At 35.9% G+C, this 22,461-nt stretch overlaps 1 long non-coding RNA gene across 1 annotated transcript in view; it reads right to left on the reverse strand.

The window, feature by feature from the left end:
• The window catches only part of LOC141559562 (uncharacterized), a 98,742-nt gene that overhangs the window by 834 nt on the left and 75,447 nt on the right, over positions 1-22,461 (reverse strand). The gene's annotated exons all lie outside the window — the stretch shown is intronic.

Consider the following 22,461-nt stretch of genomic DNA (forward strand, 5'->3'; position numbering starts at 1 on the left):
CTCAGATAAACCTCTAGGGCTTAGGAAAGGCATGGCTATGTTATCTGGGTTTCCTAGGAAGTTCTCTTGACATGGCATATCACTAAATGTTCTCATTGATGTGCTGACTGGTGGAGAGGCAGCTGTGGACCAGGTTTCTTATGCAATGTAGCTATGCTCAGTATTTCTATTTGAGGTGGGCTGAGTCTATGATGATGAAGACTATTCAAATATTGCTGTGATGATTGTGGGAGATTGCCTCATCCTCAGGATATGTTTCAGAGAACTTAAAATGTAACAGGAACAACAAGAGTGAAGGTGTAGAGGTGAGAGAAAGCATTGCATGTAGGAAAAGTGAGTGAAGAGATGTTTCATCATGATAGTGCTCACAAGGGAAAGGCACTAGATTTCAGCCTTAACCTTCAATTAAGATATGTCCAGATAGAAGTTTGATATGAGGCTTGTTTCTGATATATTTCAAAACACTTTCCTCATTCCATTCTTCAGAGAGTGTCATAGATTGAGTGCTTAATGGTATATGTAGAAATGAAAATTTATAAAAATACACCCTGAAAAGTTTTTCCCCAGAGACCACCATGATAACTTGAAGATAAATTGCATCTTTAAACATTCAATTGTAACAGAATTTTGGACTAAATAAACTGAAACAATAATATCTCATTTCAATATTGCCAGTATAGGATTTGGAATGATTGAAGTTCACTTTTGCACTGTTGTTATGAAGAATAGCCTTGCTAAACAAATGATTATAATAAGCAACAATAATAATTATTAATAGCCAAATGTAATTGAAAATATAGAAGAATGGAAAGACTCATATGGATTGATGTGGAGTGATGGAAGCAGAATCAAGAAAAAACATAAACAATAATTACAACAATATAAACGAATAGATTAATCACAAATTAATTGAAAATGCATTTTGAAGAATTATAAAGCACAAGCATTGTCTCCAAAGAAAAGATATGAGAAGACATTCTTCCCCTACTATTATTTTTATAGAGATGGGAGGTCCACAATGTGGAAAACTATGCATGTTTTCAGTATATTGATTGTTTTTGTTGATTTTTTCTTCTTTTTGTCATTTAAAAATAGTCATGGTTATATTTAATGACTCTCTAGGAGAAGAGAAAGAAAGGATAAGGGGAGAAATGTAAGCAATATCAAAATAAAAGGAAGCAATACAAGGATGCTGTGCAGTCATGTGTCTGATTTCATTGTTATTTGGGATTTTCTTGGCAAAGATACTAGATTGGTTTGCCATTTCCCTCACTAATTCATTTTACAAATGAAGAAACTGAGGAAACAAATGAGGATTAAGTGACTTTTCCAGATCACACTGCTACTAAGTATCTATAGCTAGATTTGAACTCAGATATTCCTAACTCTAGACACTGAACTCTATCAACTGTGCCAGCTAGCTGCCTACTTTCACACTTTGCTAAGCCATTTTAATGTATGCCTTTCAGAGTAACACATGATCTTTTTTAAAAATCACTCAGTAACTAAGACTTCTCATTAATTTAGATTACTCCTTCCAGTTAGCCCAGATCAGTAATAATAACTCTGACAAACAATTTTGTCTCAGGGAACCTGACTTGTTTTGTTGTTGTTGTTGTTGTTGTTGTTGTTGTTGTTTGTTTGTTTTTGTTTTTGTTTTTGTTTTTAAGTGACCTTAGAGGCCAATGAGTTCAACATCCTTATTTAACAGATGAGGAAACTGAGGCACAAGGTGTTGCTCAGGATTATACAACTTGTAAATGCCTAATGCAGGATTTGTACATTTCTTCTGGACTTCAAGTCCAGGATCCTTTGCCTTATGTTACTGCCTCTTAAATATGACTACATTCAGTTTTCATCTAAGCCTCTTCTCTAAGAAAACATTATTTTATCCCATACTTATGGGATTACACTCATTCATGTATTCAAGTTTGCTACTCTTGGGCACATTCTGACATGATGAGGCTGAGGGCAGCTGCCTCAGAGTTATCAAATAATGGGAAAGGAGAATTGGGAAGGATCAAAATGGAGGAGAAACTAGCAGGGCTTCTTTTGCAAGTGTTTCATTGTTTTGGTGATAGTGCCTTTAATGTTAAGGGATAAAATTATCAAAAGGGAAAGAATGAAATTCTTCAAGGTCTAATAGTTGTGGTAGAATTGTGGGCTCACTGTCCCAATTTTGTATTTTTTTTAATATCCATCCAAGAAAAACCTGGAATTCTGATAGACCTAATGCCTCCAAAGATCTTCTCAAGAGAGAGAAGGTATCAAGTTCTCAGAGGAGTGAAGTCACCCACATTCATATAAACTCAAGTTATGTCCCAAGGAGTCTTCACACATGGCTTTGAAAATACTTCAGATTTTTCCTCTCCGTTGAGGACTGCCTGTCCTCAAACCCAGATTGCTGTCTTGAGACTCCAAACCTGGACCAGGGGAAGATATTGTTCCCGCCTTGGTCTCCCTGTCCTTCTTCCAGGACCCCATCCCTGAGTTCTTTGAATTGGGGAGAGGGGAGCTGAGAAAGAGGCAGAAAGCTCAGAAGGATTCTATCCTCTGATCTATTTATGCCCAAGACTCTACTTAATTCTGAGCTGTAGACTATGAATCTTGTTTGTTTCTGCTACAGTGAACTCTGTAATGTCTCACATTTGGTGCTGCTCTGAATCGGTCATTTATCCTGCTTTGTATTTTGTTGTTCATTGGAAGGGGATCTTGTAGTTGGAGGGAATCTGACAGTTTCTTAATGTAAGGGGGTCGGAAGAGCAAAATGTAAGAGAATCACCAGCTTCAAAGGGATGCCTAAAGGATATGACTCTAGACAGGGCTGCAACTACCCCACCATTGATCTGTCTTGTTTTAAAAGAACATGGGGATTGTATTTCAGTATTCCTGAGTCGTGTAGATTTGAATGATGCCCTAGTCTTTGTTTACTGGTCAAAGGAACATGTGACTCTCCCTCACACATCCTGACACTCCCTCAGAAAAAAATGAATAATGAAGCCCAATGGCTTGCCCAAGGCGCCATGGAAAAAGACGTGCATCATCTTAATGGTACCTTTGTAGATGTCTGGCTAGATCTGAGGGTCTCTTCTTTATGAACTCTCCCGCAAGTACTGTATGTAAGCTATTCCTGGCATGTTCCACAGTACAAAAACACGGTCCATCTTTGCTGGGAGACGTAGAGAGGTTGAAAAGTCAAGCCCATTGGAACAAACCTTGGGTTTGGAGGTGAGTCAAATGCTTATGCAAGTCTGAGATCTCCCTCAGAGAAAATCAGGAATACAAGCAAAACACACACAGTATAAGGGAATTTGGAGATAAGGATAAAAAGAGAACAAGATCTTTCCAGTACATACCGTCTTTATGCGAAGGGCAGTATTTATTGTGCAAGCACATGCCCTTACAGGGAGGAAATCTGCTGCAAGGACTTCATCACCTGGGATAACCTTTTATGGGGTTTCAGAGATATGATTCCAGGCTAGGTCAGGGAGATGGAGCTGGGGTTCAGTTCATGAAAATCTACCCAGAGGCAGTGTGATACAGTAGAAAGAGCACAGGCTCCTAGTCAAAGTTCAAATATTGATACTTATGACCTGTGTGAACATAGGCAAGTCACTTGACTTGAGGAAGTTGGACTAGATGACCTACAAGGTCCTTTCTGGGTCTAGTATCATGATAATTTAACCTTGAAGGGACCAAGGCAATCCCCTAAAACTGCAAAACAATTGCAGATTTGCATCCATAAAAAGAGTTTTTTTCACTAGGAATTTTCCTATACTCATGAAATCACAAATCCAATCCAAAAAAATAGAAATATGAGCCAATGGGATTCTGCTACTTGGTGGTTACTATGAGGGAAGTTGGAGCTAGAAACTGATAATTTAGGAAAAAACATGGGAAGTTATGCCTATGTCAATACTAGAAGAGGAAAAGATAACAGGAAAGATATATTTATTTAGAAAGGTACATTTTAGAAAGTAAATTTTAATTACATCTTTTATTTTTACATTCTCTATATAATTTCCTCCCTGTATTCCTCTGCTTTCCCCTTCCAGAAAGCCCTAAAAATAATATGTAATTAAGATGTCATACTAGATAGAGCACAGAACTTGGAATCAGAAAGACCTGAGTTCAAATCCTTCTTCGAGTACTCACTAGCTGGGTGACCATCAGTAAGTCACTTAATCTCTGCCTGCTTCAGTTTCTTCATCTGTAAAATGGAACCCACAGCCCTTTCTTCTAGGGTTATCATGTGGATCAAATGAGTTAATATATGTAAAATCTCTTTGCAAACTTTAAATGATATTTAAATGCTAGATAATAATAATGATGATAAAACTAAAAAAAAAATAGAAAAAAATTCCACAAAACTAGTAAATACATGGGAAGGAAAAAAGTTAATATTATATACAATGTAACACCCTTGTGAGCCTTGATTTCTACAAAAGAGTGGTGGGGAGATGTCTTCTCATGTCTCTTTTTTAGTATGAAGTTTGTTCCTGGTAATTTGATAACTAATTTTGTTTGTTTTGTGGTTTTTTCCATTAACATTGTTGGAATTATTGTGTATTGATTTTCTGCTTCTGCTTGCTTTACTTTGCAGTAGTTCATGCTTCAGTGTGTTTATCATATTTATTTCCACAGAACATTATTATTCCATAATACTCACATACCAAAATTTGCTTAGTCATTCCTACTCAAGGAATATTTTGAATCCTATTCTTTGCTACCACAAAAGGGGCTGCTACAAATATTTAACTGATCATGGAGTCTTTCTTGTCAAAGACTTCCTTGATTCATATATACACACATATGTGTGTGTGTGTGTGTGTGTGTGTATAGATGTATAAAAATACAATAACTGGATAAAAGGGTATGGCTACTTTATTTGAATAATTTCAAATTTCTTTCCAGATTGGTTGTAATAATTCATAGCTTTACCAACAATACAATTGTGTACTTCTATTTTTGAAAACACCTCCAAAATTGACTTCCCACAGACACTATTGTGCTAGACAATAGGAACATAAATACAAAGAATGTTAGAATCCCTAAGCACAATGAATTTATATTTGAATGGGAGGGATAATATTATATAAGATAAATTAAATATATATATATATATGAATATATACATATATACATACACACAAACACACACATATGCATATATATATACACATGCATATATGTTCATGCATATATGTTTTCTTGGGGGGGAAAAGAGGAGGGAGGGTAAGAAGACAGATTTTTATTTGAATTTTAAAAAATTTTAAGAGTTACAGCCCAAACCTCATTTTCCAAACTAAATTTTACTGATTTTCCAAAATGTTAGTGTCTTCGTGTGTGTGTGTGTGTGTCTGTGTGTGTGTGTGTGTGTGTGTGTGTGTGTGTGTGTGTGTGTGTAGTAAAGGGTTCATTCAGAAATTGGTGCTTGAGCTGCAACTCTATTAAAATTAAAAAAATTCAAATAAAAATCTTTCTTCTCTCTCTTCCCCTCCTTTTCCCTCCAAGAAAGCAAGAAAACCAAAATCCCATTACAAACACACATAGTCAAGAAAAACAAATTGCAACATTGTCCATGTTTCAAATTCTATACTATGAATCCATCACCTCTCTGGAAGTAGGTTACATGTTTCATAATGAGCACTGTATAATTGTATTTGGTCCTTGATAGTGATCAGAATTCTTAAGACCTTCAAATTGGATTATCTTTGAAATATTGTTATTGTGCAAATTGTTCTCCTGAATCAGCTTACTTTATTTTGTGTGAGTTCATAAAAATCTTTCTTGTATTCTAGGAAACCATCCCCTAGACCATTTTTAATAGTATAGTTGTCTCTCATATTAATTAAAATGCTATAATTTGCTCAGCCATTCTATAATGGACAGTTCCTCAGTTTCCAACTCTTTGCCACCACAAAAATGCATTATTATCAACATGTTTGTACATATGGATCCTTTACCTCTTTCTTTGATGTCTTTGGGGGTATAGACATAGTAATGGTAACAATGAGTCAAGAATGTACACAGTTGAATAGCTTTGGGAATATAATTTCAAACTATTTTCTAAAATGTTTGGATAATATCATAGCTCCATTATACATTACATTAATATAGCTACATTTCCACAACTTCTCCTGAATTTGACATTTTCTATTTTTATCAACTTTGCCTATTTGATGGGTGTGAGAGGGAACTGCAGAGTTGTTTAAATCACATTTCTTTATTGTTGATTTTAAAAAGTCTTTCCGTATGGTTGCTGAATTTCTTCTTCTGAAGACTGCCTATTCATATATTCTGACCATTTAAAAACTAGAGAATAACTTTTATTTTTTATTAATTTAAATCAGTTCCATATATAGCTTAGAAATTAGACCTTTATCAGAGATACTTTACCCCCATCTACCTTTATCTCATGGTTTTAGCTGTATTGGGCTTTGTTTGGGCAAATCTTTTCATTTATATAATCAGAATTGTCCATTTTACCTCCTGTCACTCTCTGTATCTCTTGTGAGGTCATAAACTCGTCCCCATCTATAGATATGACAGGTAATTTCTTATTCTTCTAATTTGTTTGTGATTTAACTTTTTTATGTATAAGTCATATGCCACTTGGAATTTATCTTGGTGTTTGATGTGAGACATTGGCCAATACTTAGTTTCTGCCAAACTGCTTTCCAATTTTTCTGAAAGATTTTCTTTTTGATTGTGAGTTCTTGCCCTAAAATATGGGGTCTTTGAGTTCATCAAACACCAAGTTATTGTATCTTAAGCTGCCTCTTAGCTGAAAAGAGGTGGAGGTAAGGAAGAAAAGTATCCTAGATGTATAAGACAATTAATATAAAAGTATACAGAAGGAAATGGACCAACATGGTTTAAATACATTGCAGCATCTGGAAATAAGTAGCATTTCAGTGAGAACAGTTACTGCGAGAGATACCTATGACTATGACATGCTACTTTCATTATGGGTGTGAAAATGTGCTTATAATAACAAGAAATAATCTGGAACTGAGAGGTGATAGTTATTTAACTATTTTATACTTTTCTGAAATTTAGTCTGCATTCTGATATGTCTTCCCAACCAATGTTCCAGGCACTGTGCCATGAACAGAAGGTAAAAAGAAAAAAAATTCTTTACAGTGTTTTAGCCTCAAGGAGCTTCTGTTCTGGTATGAGGAAATAATATGAAAATATACAGAGTTGTTAGAATGTAAGCTTAGAGAGAAGATCCTGGCAGTGATGATTGGTGGGTGCAACAGGGAGGAGTGAGCTCAAGAAATGCTTCCTGCAGAAGGCAACAAGTCTCTGTAACTTGGAGATGAGTCTCTGATCCTCAGAGCTTTCTTCTTCTGATACTCATTACATTTCCTTTCATGAAGGAATTTATCCTCCATGACTCATAACAAGTATACTATTTGCTCCAAGATATTAGCTAGCAGATTAAGCCTATGTTGCTTTTAGAGTTTTCAGCTTGGCTCTCTGAAAAAAATGTTACTCTTTTAAGATCACAGGATTTAAAGATCATATAGTCTAACCTTCTCTTATCACACTTGGAGAAACTGTATCCCAGAAATATTATATGACTTGTATCCAAAGTTTCATAGACTGGATTCAAAGTCAAGTCTTTTTATTCCATGCCTAGTTGTCTTTTATGATTTCATCTTTTTTTAACTTGGTCAAGTTTAATAAACCTTAATACCTACATGAATGTGTATATATATATATATGTATATATACATATATATGTACACACATATATGTGAATATGTATGAATATACCATATATAAAATTATACATATGAGTCACACACATATATAGAGAATATCCCAAAAGTCTTAGTGAAATTTTAAACTTTAATAATTTCAGAATAAATGCTCCAAACGTCCATAAATCAACATTTGAAAGGTTAATTATTTAAAATTTTAAAATATTGATATCTTTCTTATTAAAATTCAACATGGTAAAATTCTTATGTCTTGAGCTATCCATCACTCTAGCTGATTTTGACCTTTGTAAAGATTTTCATCGGCTGCTGCTCAATGACTAAAAGAACTGCAGTTATAATCCTAGTTGTAGGATCATCCAAGGAATGAAGTTTTGATGCTTATACAATAACTTTGATATGACCCACAAGAGCAAAGCCAGATAGAGATAGAACATTTGGCTTTTTTCTTAAGGACTTCCTCTACTGATCTATTGATTTGAGAAATTGTCATCATAGAAACTATAGCACATGAAATATGTAATGAAAGGGTGCCCTGTTTTGTTAATTTTTTAAAAAATGCTACTCAAATTAACAAAATTACAATGAGACAATATACCAGAATTTATGGAATGCAGATAAAGCAGTACTTAAGGGAAATTTTATATTTCTAAACACTTATATTAATAAAATAGAAAAAGAGCAGATCAATGAACTAGGCATGTGATTAAAAATACAAAATAAAAACAAGCAATTGAATACTAAATTGGAAATCCTAACAAACAAAGGAGAGAATAATAAAATTGAAGGTAAAAAACTAATAAATAAGAGTAGGAGCTGATTTTATCAGGAAAAATAGATAAACCATTGGTTAACTTGATTTAAAAAAGAAAGAAGAAAATCAAATTACCAGGATCAAAAATGAAAGAATGAATTCCCACTCCCACAAGAAGAGGAAATAAAAGCAATTATTAGGATCTATTTTGCCCAATTATGCGCCAACAAATCTGACAATCTAAACAAAATGGATCAATATTCATAAAAATAAATTGACTGGATTAACAGAAGGAATTAGAATAAGAAACCTAATATCTTAGAAAAAACTTGAACAAGCCATTACTGAACTCACTAAGAAAAAATCCCCAGGGCCAGATGAATTCACAAGTGAATTCTATGAAACATTTAAAGAATAATTAATCCCAATGCTATATAAACTATTTAGGAAAATAGGCAAAGAAGGAATCTTACCAAATTCCTTTTACAACAAAAATATGATGCTTATACCTAAATCAGGAAGAGTGAAAACAGAAAAAGAAAAGTATAGACCAATTACCCTAAATATTGATGCAAAAATTTTAAATAAAATATTAGGAAGAAGATCACAGCAAACATCACAAGGACTATATACCAGATGGGATTTATACCAGGAATTTATAGCTGGTTCAATATTAGGACAACTATCAGCCATAACTGATTATTTTTGATAACAAAATCAACAGATATCATATCACACTAGATGCAGAAAAGGTCTTTGGAAAAATACAACACCATTCCTACTAAAATCACTAGAGAGAATAGGAATAAATGGAGCTTTCCTTAAAATAAGTAGTATCTACCTACAATCATCAGCAAACATTATCTGTAGTGGGGATAAGCTAGAAGTCTTCCCAATAAGCTTGGAGGTGAAGTAAGGATGCCCATTATTAGCACTATTATCCAATATTATACTATATAGCTATAGTAATAATAATAAGTAATAAAAAGAAATTAAAAGAATTAGAATAGGTAATAAGAAAACAAACCCACCAATCTTTACAGATAATATAATAATATATTTAGAGAATCAACTAAAAAAACTCATTGAAATAATTAACAAATTTAGCAAAGTTGAAGAACAAAAGCTATACACATATAAATTATCAGTATTTCTGATATTACCAACAAAGCCCAAGAACAAGATATTCAAAGAGAAATTCTAATATGTTAACCATATTAAAATACTTGAGAATCAGCCTGCCAAAACAAGCCCTGGAATTAGAACACAATTACAAAGCAAAAACATTTGGGAAAATATGATTTGCTTATGGGAGGGCCTTGCCAACATAATAAAACAAATTCTACCTAAGTTACTTATTCTATGCCTTATTAATCAAACCATGAAAAAAATGTTTTATAGAGGCAGAAAAATTTAATAAAAAAATCATCTAGAAGAACCAAAGATAAAAAATATAAGGGAATTTATTTTTTTTTAATGTGAAGGAAGGTAGCCTAGCTGTACCAGATCTTAACTTGTATTATAAAGTTGTATTCATCAAAGCCATCTGATATTGGCTAAGAAATAGAGTAGTGGATCAGAAATAGATTAGCTTCACAAGATATTGTGGTCAATAACTATAGTTAACTAGTGTTTGATAAACCTAAAGAACCAAGCTTTTGAGACATAAACTATTTGACAAAACTGGTAGAAAAAACTGGAAAACAGCTATACCTAGAAGAAACTAGGTATAAACCAACATCTTACACCATATACCAAGATAAGGTCAAAATGGGTACATAATTTAGGCATAAAGGGTGATAGCATAAACAAATTAGGAGAGCATGAAATAATTTACCTGTCAGAATTATGTATAAAAGATGAATTTAGATTCTAAAAAATTGAGAGCAGTATGAAATGTAAGATGGATGATTTTGATTACATTAAATTAAAAAGTGTTTGCAGAAACAAAACCAATGCCACCATTAGAAATTAGAAAAAGAGGAGAAAGTTGGGGAAAACTTTTTTACAGTAAATGTCTCTTAAAAAGCCTCATTTCTCAAATATAGAGAACTGAGTCAAATTTGTAAAAATAGAAGTTATTGTCCAACTGACAAATGTGAATAGGCAGTTTTCAGATGAAGAAATCAAAGATATTTATAATTATATGAAAAAATGCTCTAAACCACTGGTGATTAGAGAAATGTAAATTAAAACAACTCTGAGTTATGACCCCACACTTATCAAATAGGCAAAAATGACAGAAAAGGAAAATAATAAATTTTGGAGGGGATGTGGGGAAAACTGGGACACTAATGAGTTGTTAGTAGAGTTGTGAATTGTGAACCCTGTGTACCCTTTGATCCAGCAATACCACTACCAGTTCTATATTTCAAAGAGAGAAAAATAAGAAGGGAGAGGGAAGAACTTATTTGTACAAAAATATTTATAGCAACTCTTTTTTAATGAGGCAAAGAATTAAAAATTGAGGGGATGTCCATCAACTGGGAAATGAAAGAACAAGTTATAACATATGTCATATGACTTTAATGAAATATAGCACTATTGTGCTATAAGAAATGATGAGCAGAAAATTCTAGAAAAATGTATATGAACTGATAAAAGGTGAAGTTAACAGTACCAGAAAAACATTATACATGGTAAAAGCAATATTGCATAGTGATCAACTGTGAATGACTTAGCTATTCTCAGCAACACAATGATCCAAAATAATCCCAAAAAACTCATGATGATAAATGCTATCTGTCTCCAGAGAGAGAACTAATGGAATCTGAATGAAAATCAAAGCACACTATTTTTCAATGTGTGTGTATGTGTGTGTGTATGTGTGTATGTGTATGTATTTCTTAGTCTATATTTTCTCCCACAAAATGACTAACATAGAAATATGTTTTGAATGATTGCACATATGCAACTTATATCAGATAAATTACTGTCTCGTGGAAGGGAATAAGAGAGAGAAAAGAAGGAAAAGAATTTGGAACTCAAAATTTTTAAAAAATCAAATGTTAATTTCACGTGTAATGGGGGAAAATAAAATATTAAAATTAATAAAACTAATTATAAAATCTAAATAACTAAACTTTTAAATAATTTTGGTAAGTTTGTGGTATTTATACTTCTGATATTAAAAACAAAAATTCACTAAGCCTTTTGGAACAACAGATGTATATGTATGTGCACATGTGTATACACATATATCTGTATACACATAAACATATATATCTATATGCATGTATATACACATGTGTTTATATGGCAGCTACTATGGGAGCATGAAAGAAAAGTATATCTCCTACCTCCTAATCTGCAAATTACTTTCCAAAATATCTTCAATGAGTTTGATGGTTTTCTAAATAGTCTGTTAATGACTCATATTTATATATAGTGTTTTAATTTAACAAATTTATTTATAGATTCAGTGATGGATATTCTCCACATGTAGCATAAGGTATCATTGTGTAGCTCCAAGATAGAGTACACATTCTCAATCTTTTATCTTCCCACTTCCCTTTCTTCTCCAAGACAGAAGTAAGAGGCTATAAGAGGCTATGGCCACAAGCTTGACCAGTCTACTCTCTTCAGAGAGAGGGGTTATTGAGCTATTATATCTATTTGTTCCCTTAAGTAATATTAGTATAGCAGATGTGTTTTACATATTCAAAGCTATTCTTCAGAAAACCATTTATTGATGGGGAGAAAGGAGGACCCCAAGCTTTATATTCAAGGCATGATCCTTTCCCCACTGAATGCCAGTTCCGCAATGAACCACATAGTAAGTAGAAAAGCAATCCATTTATCCAAATGAACTGGATATAGGGACATATTTAAGACTACCAGTCCTCTCTTCTTCTTCCCAGTCTTATTTTCTCTTCAGTAACCTGAAATGAAATTAGTATTGTCCATCTTTCTCAAAGTTGGAAACCAGAGTTATCCAAATTTACTATAGAACCTGAAGCAATTCTAGAACCATAAGAAACAGGTGATTCAATAGCCTGGCATTCTCCTTTCTTCTACTTTTGATAATTCTTTGCCCCTCATGCAACTACAGGGAATTGATTGTTTTCAAAATAATTGCAAGGATAGTTTTCAACATTCATCCTTGTAAAACCTTGTGTTCCAAATTTTTCTCCCTCCCTTCCCCCCCATCCCCTTCCTTAGACAGCAAATAATCCAATATGTGTTAAACATGTGCAATTTTTCTATACATACTTTTATATTTATCACAGACAATAAATTTATAAGGAAGGAAACTGAGACTTTGAAAGATCAGGTGATCTAAGCTAGCTTAGAGCTAGTGTCTGAAGCAAAATTTGAACTGCCTTCCTGACTCTTAAGTACAGTGCACTCTATTCATTGAGGGCCATCTCCAGTCATCTTGATCTATATCTTGCCACTAGACCCAGATGGCTCTGGAGGGAAAAGTGATGCAGGTGACCTTGCACAGCCCTCTCTCACTTAAATCCAATTCACTTGCATGTCATGGCATCACCTCCCTGATGTCATGGTCCTCTTCAAGAAGGAAGGACAAACAACAACCCTATTCAACATACCATGGATGTTAGCTGGTATGAGCACCCTGAGAAACCTGAATGCTAGCATAAAGAATGGTCTTATTCAGGCTTCTTTTTTAAAGATATGTATATTAGGGAGACTTACCCCATTGTCTCTTGTTCTGGGGACAATTGACCGAATAAGAGAAGAGAACATTTGTTCAAACTCATTTGTCATCACAACCTAATGTTACATGACAGTCCCTGGGTCAAGTTTAGGGGAAGGGCCACAAATACCTCTAACCAAGTAACCACTGTTTTAACAATTAAATATTAGCCCATAGTTATATTAAAATGCCTTATGTTTTGCAAAGTGATTTTCTAACAATCCTGTTAGTAGATAATTTTAGTATTATGATCCTTATTTTAGAGCAGAGATCCTCAGGTATAAAGAGTCTTGCAAATAATCATGCAATTAGTAAGCATCTACAGCAAAATTTGAAGTGAGGTCTCTTGACTCCAAGTCCCAGCATTCTATCTAATATGTTATTCTGTCTTTCAATAATCATTGTATTGTTTATGCTTATGTGTTGGAAGTGACTAGCTTCCTCCTATTTATTTTGATCCTTAATACCAATGACTCTCATTCTGATCATATAAAAAAATTATAATGGTGTGATTTAAGGAAGACATAAGTTAAAATGGACTCACGGCTCTGACAACATTTCATAAACTGTCCTTTGGTAGAAATTTATTCTTTATCTGCCTATCAGTAGAAAGTAGAATGTTTGGAACAAACTCCTCCAACTATATAATCTACAAAATAAGACAAAATAACCTAAGGAAACCCACCCTGCTTGGGAAAAACAAAACAAAACAACTGACCATCTTCTCTCTTTGTTTAATAAAGATTACCAGAACATCCTAAAATTAAAGCAAAGCCTTAATGAAATTTATAAGAAGGGGCAGGGAGAAAGGAAGGTAGGTAGAGAGAATGAGAGAGAAAAAAAAAATAAAGAGAAGAGAGAAACATAAGAGAGAGATAAAGAGCAATTGAAAGATAAACATAGAGAAAAGGAGAAAGATAAAGAGAGTTAAAATAGAAAGTGAGAGTGAAACATAAGAATTAAAATAAAGAGAAAGCAAGAGAGGAAAGAAAACAGAGAAAAAGGAAAGAGCTAAAAATAAAGAAAAAGTGAGAGATAAACATAGATAAGAAGAGTTAAAGAGAGAGTTAAAAATAAGGAGATAAAGTGAAAAAGAAAAAAGAGTTAAAAATAAAAAGAAAGTGAGAAAGATAAATATAGATAAAAGGAGAGAGAGATAGACTTAAAATAGAGAGAAAATGAGAGTGAGATAACAGAAAAGAAAGAATTAAAAATAAAGAGAAAGTGAGAGATAAACTGAGAAAAGAAGAGTTAAAAGCAAAGAAAGAGAAAGTGAGAGATAAATAGAGAGAAGGGAAGGGAGGGAGGGAGGGAGAAAGAGAGAGAGAGAGAGAGAAAGAAAGAGAGGGGGGAGGAGAGGAATGATGGCGAGTGGTCTACCTCTAGTCATACACGTGAACTAAGGATTAAGAATTGCCTTTCTTCTCCTTATCTATAACATAATCACCTCTATATGATCCTTGAAAAAGACTACCCAGGGACAGTTAGATGGCACAGTGAATAGAGTACCAGTCCTTGTGTCAGAAGGACCTGAATTCAAATGGCTTCAAACATTTAACACTTCCTAGATGTAATCCTAAGCAAATTCCTGGGGGGTGGGGGGAAAGGCAGAGACTAGATCTATGATTTCATTGGTATATACAACTACAAGATTAGGAAACTTCTATCATTGAAGATTGTCACCTTTGCAACTTTGAGTCTTTACTATTTACCCAGGATATTATTGAAAGGTCAAATGTCTTGACCAACGTTTTATAGCCAGTATTTTTCAGGGGCAGAATTTGAATTTAGGTCTTTTTAACTTTAAAATTAAGCATCGTAGTGGAGAGTGTCATGGAGACCCGAGAACAAATCCAATCTCAGATATTTGTTAGCTGTGTGATTCTGGACAAGTCACATAATTTCTATCTACCTCAGTTTCTTCAACTATAATATGGGAATAATAATAGTATCTACTTCTCGGGATTATTGTGAGGATCACCACAGTGCCTTGGCACATAGTAAGCATTAACAAATACTTGCTCCCTCCTCTCTTTCTATCTCCGGGACTACATTGCTTCCCTATGAGGTCCTGTGGATATAAGAAACTAAAAATCATGAATCTGAGAGTGAGAAAGCCATTCTGGAATTGGTGATGCTTCCTAACAAATACTCTCTCTTTTCAACCTAGGAATAGTAAATACAAATTGGAAAGTAAAGTGGTTTGGAAACCCTATTAAATCTATAGAGGGAACTAAAGGTGTTAAGGTTGGGGGAAGATGGAGGAATAGGAAATGTAATCTCTATCTTCAAATATCTGAAGGGGTATTATGAGAAAGGAGAGTAAGATTTACTTTGTATGGTTGCAGAAGATAAAAGTAGAATTAACAAGTAGAAGTTATAGGGAGATAGATTCAGACTTACTCTGAGGAATAATTGCTTAAACATTTGAATTGTCCATTAAGAGAATGCATTGCATTCAGCTCATAGGATCATAGTTCTAATGTTGGAAGGAATTTAAAGGCTATCTAGTCCAATTATTTTCATTTCATGTTGTTGTTCAGTTATTTAAGTCATTTATGACTCTTTGTGATCCCATTTGGGGTTTTCTTAGCAAAGATACTAATGTAGTTTGCCATTTCCTTCTCTGGTTCATTTTACAGATGAAGAAACTGAGGCAAGCAGGGTTAAGTGGTCACACAGTCAGTAAGTGTCTGAAGATATGTAAGTGTCACAGGATATAAATTCAGGTCTTACTGACTCTAGCTCTGACCTGCTTCATTTTACACATAAGAGAATGGAGGCTCAAACAGTGATATTGAATGACTTGTTCAACATAATTAAGAGGCAATGGGATTTGAACCCAGGATTTCTGACTTCTGGTCTAGTTCTTTTCCCACTTTCCCCAAAGCTTTATATTGCTGGTGGGGGGGGGTGGGAAGAGTAGAGCAGTGAAGCATGGGGAGAGGTAGCATGGAAAATTAAATGAAGGCTCTGACATCTTTTGTCAGAAATGATACAGAAGTGAATATATTTTAGGTAGGGAGTAGGCCAGACAAAACCTGAGGTTTCTACCAACTCTGGGATTCTAGGAGTCTATGGTTACTTGTCCCCTCAAGCAGCAAGCATAGCCCCTGGACAAACTTAAAGCAAAGTAAACTGATTTCTTTTGTTTTATTGGAAGGGGAATGAAGTAATTCAGTCTGAGTCCACAGTATCAATAACAAAGCTAAGGAAAAAGCATGGTGGAAATGGTCCATGACAATAACTGGGCATCAGGGTCAGGGCCAGGGCAGAGAACACATGTCACTAATGACATAAAAGACAAAAGCCTTGGGGAGGAAAGCCGCGTGAGTCATGTTTGTGCCCTGCCTAGCAGTATGCTTCCTGGTTTAGCAGATTTCACTGGTTTACAATTTCTTCTGCTGGTTCTACTTTCCCATTTTTGTCTTAATCCTTTGGGTTTTGTCCCTGAGAAACCTTGATTTCAGATCTGGGCAGATTTCTGGTTTATACTTTTTTGGATTCTTCCCTTATTTCCCTAGTGATTGGAAGGTTATCCCTTATTCCTAATGACTGTCCTAATTATCAGTATAAATGGGGTCCTTTTCTAAGAGGTACATCCCTCAGTCATTTCTCATGCCTGTATTTTAGCCTGGCTTTTGCATTTCTGAATATGAATTATACTACTGATATCAGAGCAAGACCAAAAGCAGGGCAATGTGGAAGAAAGAGCATTGACTTAAGAGGTAGAAGACAGATCAAAGCTTAGGTCTCAGCTTCATCAATTACTGTCACAATAGTCACCACTATTCAATTTCCCTAATTAAAAACTCTGACATTCTCCTATATAATCATTACTTCTCATCATTCTATTTCTATTTATGCTTTACTTCTCCTAAACCTATCCCATGACCTCATCAAGACTTTCAATCTCTCCATCCTTTAGAACTTTCTCAGGCATTGACCTCTTCTCTGGTTTTGTCTCTCTTCAATATCAAAACTATATTTATCCATTTCAATTCTACATTCTCTGCTGCTCCAGAATTGCTAGTTCCCTTATATTGACATTATTCACTTGCCAAACCTTGGCCCTGTATAGTAGCCAACTATAGATAAAATCTAGATAGTACCTACGATGTGCTAAGGACTTTACAAATCTTATCTCATTTGATCCTCACAAAAACCCTAGGAGATGGATGCTATTATCTCCACTTTTTTTTTAAATGAAAAAACTGACCTGCAAACTGATGTTAAATGACTTGACTGCAGTCACAAAGCTAGTAAGTGTTTTAGGTAGCATTTGAACTTAGATTTTCCTCACTCAAAGTCATTGTGCCATCTAGCTGACTCCTGCCATATGCTTTCTTTACTCCTACTCATGAACCATTGAATGAAGCTGGAGGAAGCTACAATATGGCTGTGTATGTTATTAATTCAAATTATTATAACAGGCCTTGGCAAATGGGGGCCCAGCTGTCGAATAGAAATCCAAGGCAGGCTTTGGTGAGCCTTCTGAAAAATGCAAGATGATGTTAAATCAAGGGATACTGCCATGCACAGGTACTGAGTGCAGCTAGATGATACCTAGAATCAGGATGATCTGAGTTCAAATCCAGTGTACCATAAATATAATTTTTCCCAGAGGCAGTTACCAGCATGCCTCTGATCCAATCTAACATTCTCCATTTATAGATGAGGAAACTGAGACACATAGAAGTTTAATTACTTGCCCATGTTCACATAGACAATAAGCAGAAGGATTAGGATAAGAACTCTGGTCCTGTAACTACAAATTCCAAGTTTTCTTTACTGTATCATGTTGCTCTCTCCTAATGAATAAGGAAATAATTTGAAATTGTTAAGGACTATATACATATAAGTTGATATTATTTTTAACTGTAAAATGATTTAAAATCACACACTTTTCCATCTGTTTGAGGTGAGAGAACCTCAAAAAATTTGTGGTTGGATTCAATGAATGAGGAATTATGGAAGATTATTGAGAACACCTTGGAGGTTTTATAAAGAATGTATCTTCCTAAAGATAATAATAATTCCTAATAAAGCTGTCTTTTGATTTTAAGTGCATGTTTCTGATCTGTTATCAGTGGTACCTAACCTTTAAAGTGGGCAAGAAATAATGATGATGGGTTTTCTCTGAGACATCCACACTCTCAGCTGTTTTCTTTTGTGACCAGGGTATTAATGAGCTACCTATACAAGATTAGTGGTAAAGTGTTCGTTGATCAGAACAGAAAGAACAGATTCACATAAGCTAACAAACCATAATATCAATTGTAGAGAAGATCCAACATGTGGAGCTAACAAACCACAAAACAACATTCATACATCAATTTGTGAAAGGTGTTCTGTTAGGCTCCTAGATAGGACCTATCTTATACCTTCAGAATCCTATTGGATTTATACTCAAATCTAGATTGAGTATTCTTTTCTGGTAGTGCTGGTGATGGAAATCAGTTTATCAGTAAGACAGCTGATGGTAGGTTAGGAGTTTCTAGGCTGCTCTTTCAATCCCCAAAACCTAAGTCAAGGAGTAGATGAACTATCTTCATGTAATTTTAGGACACAAAAAAAATGATTCATGGAATCTCCTCAGATTCAGGTTATCCTGATTTTATCCCTTCTGTTGGTGTTATTCATTTATTTATTTTGCCTCTGTTAACTTAGATTGGGAACCTATATGTTTAGGCTCCTTGATGGCAGAATTATGTCTGATTTCATTCCCATTTAGTTCCTATCATAGTACACTATACATAATAAGAAGATAACAAATGTTCCCAGCAGGTGACTCACTATGCTGCTTAATTCCCAGAGAACTAGGGAAGATTCCACTGCCTCCTCCAAATCACTGAATGGTGACTAAAATTCATTAACCAGGAGATAAAGCATTTCATATGCTACTCGGACTCTAGGACTGGAATTCAGCTGTCCTAGAAGAGAAACTTCAGCAACTTATAATTCTAATGAGCTGCAAATAACTGAAAATCATATAACTTTTCCTGAAAGCAAATTTTGATAGAGATAGGGAAAATAATAAGAGATCATTGGGTGTTCAAAGGCAGAAAGTGAAGGTGATTGGCAGGCAAAGATGGGGGTGAGAATGGGACAAGACAGAGGGAGAAAGGATTTAGAAAAGATGACACTGTTCTGCCTTAGGGTGAGCTCTGGTCAACTTTCTCCCTTCTCCCACCTCACCATTCAATGTTGTACTCAAGATGCATTCAGAATGAGGTTTCACCTGGCCATAGCCAGGAGGATTTGATTTCTTTGACTGCTTTTACTACTTACCTTTGATCTAGACTCTTTCTCTCTCTCTCTTTTATCCACCCAGGGAGGGGGGACAGCCATCAGGAAGTGAATTAACTGGGTCAGCAGAAGTTGAATTTAAAATTTCTGTGAATAAAGAACTCTATATTCAATGGCTAGAAAATTTTGTGGGAATTCAGTTTACATTTTATAATTGAAAATTGAGGCTAAAGAATTGGAGATCTGTAGTCCAAGCAATCCTTTCCCTTAAACTCTAAAAACCCTTCTTTTCAAAATAAAATTGCAAGCAAGCAAGAAAGAAAGAAAGAAAAGAAAAGAAAGGAAAAGAAAGAAAGGAAAAAGAAAAAAAAGAAAAAGAAAAGAAAGAATAACAAAAACAACCTCCCCCCCCAAAAAAAAAAAAATCAGGACATCTCTCCTCCTAGCTTCTGGTCAGGGATAGTAAATATGGGAAGTAGAATATGCTTCATCGTTAGGCAGCCAAACCTATTTAGATCATAGGATGTCAGAGTTGGCTCTAAAATTGAGAACAAGGTTGAAGAAATGAAAGATGAAGACCGAAGACATTACCTCCTTCGGAATTTTCCAAGGACTCATCCCTGTCAGTAAGATTTCACTGGGTGAATTTGGGGATCTGAAGTTAGAATTCATCATTGGTGCTTTTATTAGGAAGACAAGAATTTGACATATTGACCCTCAATCCCTGACTGTCTGGGAACCCACTTTTTTCGACCTTCTACCAGGAGAGGGGGGAAATGTGTTTGGGCAATGGAGTCGCTGGGAGAAAGCAAATGAGTGCATGAAACAGAGCAAGGGCCAAACACCCTCTAGGAGAACAGCTACTATTTCATCCTTAGGGGGCTAGGGCCTGGGGGGAAGGCAGCACCGCAGCCCTCAAGTTAGATGTCAATTCTGCCATACTTATGGAGGGGTGTGAGCCTGCGTGTTCAGGAAAGAGAAATATAGAAAAACAGTTAGCCTCTGTTAATATTTGATAGGCAGCCAAAGCTCCTTTGTTCCCAAACTCAGTGAGCTACCCGTGAAAAAATAAATTGCTTTTCAAGAACATTCATCACAGCAAGTGGCTCATTTCCTTGTCCTCAAACAACCCCGTTCCTAGGCTCCTGCTCCCATTGAAAAGTACTCAGATGTAGTAAAAAAAAAAAAAAAAAAAAAAAAAGTTTTGGGGTGGTGCTGGTGGTGCTGCTGGTGGGGTGGAGGGGAAGGCGGGCAGAAAAGAAACAAACATTTGGGGGTTTTGGTCTGTCTTGGTGTGTTTTGTCAAACGGAGTCGCTTCTTGCTGGGCTTTCCCCTTAGAGAAAAGGCTGGGTGCCTAATGGGGGATAATTCCGAGACACGGGAGCAACCGCGCTGACCCATATGGAGGCCACGGCCCTTCCGTGGCCCGTATATTAATGTCCCAGCATCCAGCGTGGTGCTAATAGTTAGCTGATTAGTGGCTGAACAGTCTCTGGAAGTCTTTATGAGGCTAATGAACAGATTTTTCTTTGCCTTAATCACAAGTCTGCCTGCAGGAGAACTGCCCCGGTAACTGTGATACCAAATGGAATTAAGAGGCTCGCTAGGATCGGGAGTTCGGGAGCAGCTGTTCCCCGCACCGAGCATTGGGCCATTTCTAAGCCTGTTTAATAGGTCTTGTGCCAGAAGCTGGGGGATGTGAAGAAGGGGAAGGTGTGGGGGAAGGGCAAAGGAAGAGAAATGGAGGGGAGGGAGGGAGGGAGAGAGAGAGAGAGAGAGAGAGAGAGAGAGAGAGAGAGAGAGAGAGAGAGAGAGAGAGAGAGAGAGAGAGAAATTCTATTTTCACCCCCCATTTTTTTTTCTCCCTAGTTTTCTCCAGCCCTTGAGATGCGGAGCTTCTCCCCACCCCCACCCTCAAACCAAGTGGAGAGCAAAAACCACCTGGCTCCAACCTGTTGTGTCCCTTCGGGCAACTGAGGCCCAGAAGAATCCTCACATTTACTAAATGATCTGCACATTTCCTTTGCTGCTTTTGGAGAAAAAAAAAAGGGGGGGGATGCCAACCTAACTTTATTGTTTGGGTTTTGGAAATAGATACTGACAATTTTTTAAAGGCTCCTTTTCACTCCTTACTAAGAATAGCCTAATTTATTCATGCTTTCATTTGGCCAGGGAAAAGGGAGGGAGAGGAGGGGGTACTGAGGACCAAGCTGGCTGGACTCCCTTTTTTATTCACACAGATGAAAGAGTGCTAGCAAAAAGGCAGAGGACACTCTTTGCATTTAAAGGTGCTCCTTCCACCCGGCTCTCCCAAGGAATGACGCGTCTGCATTGCAGCTGTTCTCATTGGCTGGCAGGCTATGCTGCGATGACCCCTGCCTTTTCCCCGTTTTCATTGGCTGGCCCAGACTACAAGAACAGTGACCCTCTGCTCACTGCCTCCGGGAAGGTACACACTGGAGAGTAGATTTATGTGGAATGGAAAGTGGGGAGAGAAGACAATGCAGAGCCTTGGAAGGGAGATGCCAGTCCAGGTCAGGCTTGCACAATCATAGGATTTAGAGATGGAAAGGACCTTAGAGATCATTGATCCCAACTCCGTCATTTAATACAAAACTCTACCTCTTGGGTTTGCCATGTGGAGAGAAGTGCTGGTCACTTGGGGGCAGTGTGGCATAATGGAAACTCTGGATTTAAAAACCTGAGTTCCAGCTCCATACCTTCTCCTCACTAGCTCTGTGATCCTAGACAAATCTCTGGACCTTATCTTTTCTCATCTGTAAAATGAAAGTTAGTAGACTGGGTTATCTTCAAGGCTCCTTCACACGTAACATTTTGTGATTTATTGTGTACAGATTGGAGAGACTGGGACATTAGATTTAGTACCAGAAAATGTGTTTGAGACCAAGTTTTGTCACCTACTGGCAAAGTGATAATGGACAAACTGTTTAATCTCTCGGCCTCAGTTTCTTCATTTACATGATCTTCCTCTCAGATAATGTTCGAAGGAAAGCCTTTCTTAAAACTTCAAAGCAGTAATTTCTAAATTTGTAAAAATCATGCACTT

The sequence above is a fragment of the Sminthopsis crassicaudata genome, chromosome 3 (genome assembly GCF_048593235.1).
Source record: "Sminthopsis crassicaudata isolate SCR6 chromosome 3, ASM4859323v1, whole genome shotgun sequence".
Taxonomy (NCBI): Eukaryota; Metazoa; Chordata; class Mammalia; order Dasyuromorphia; family Dasyuridae; genus Sminthopsis; species Sminthopsis crassicaudata.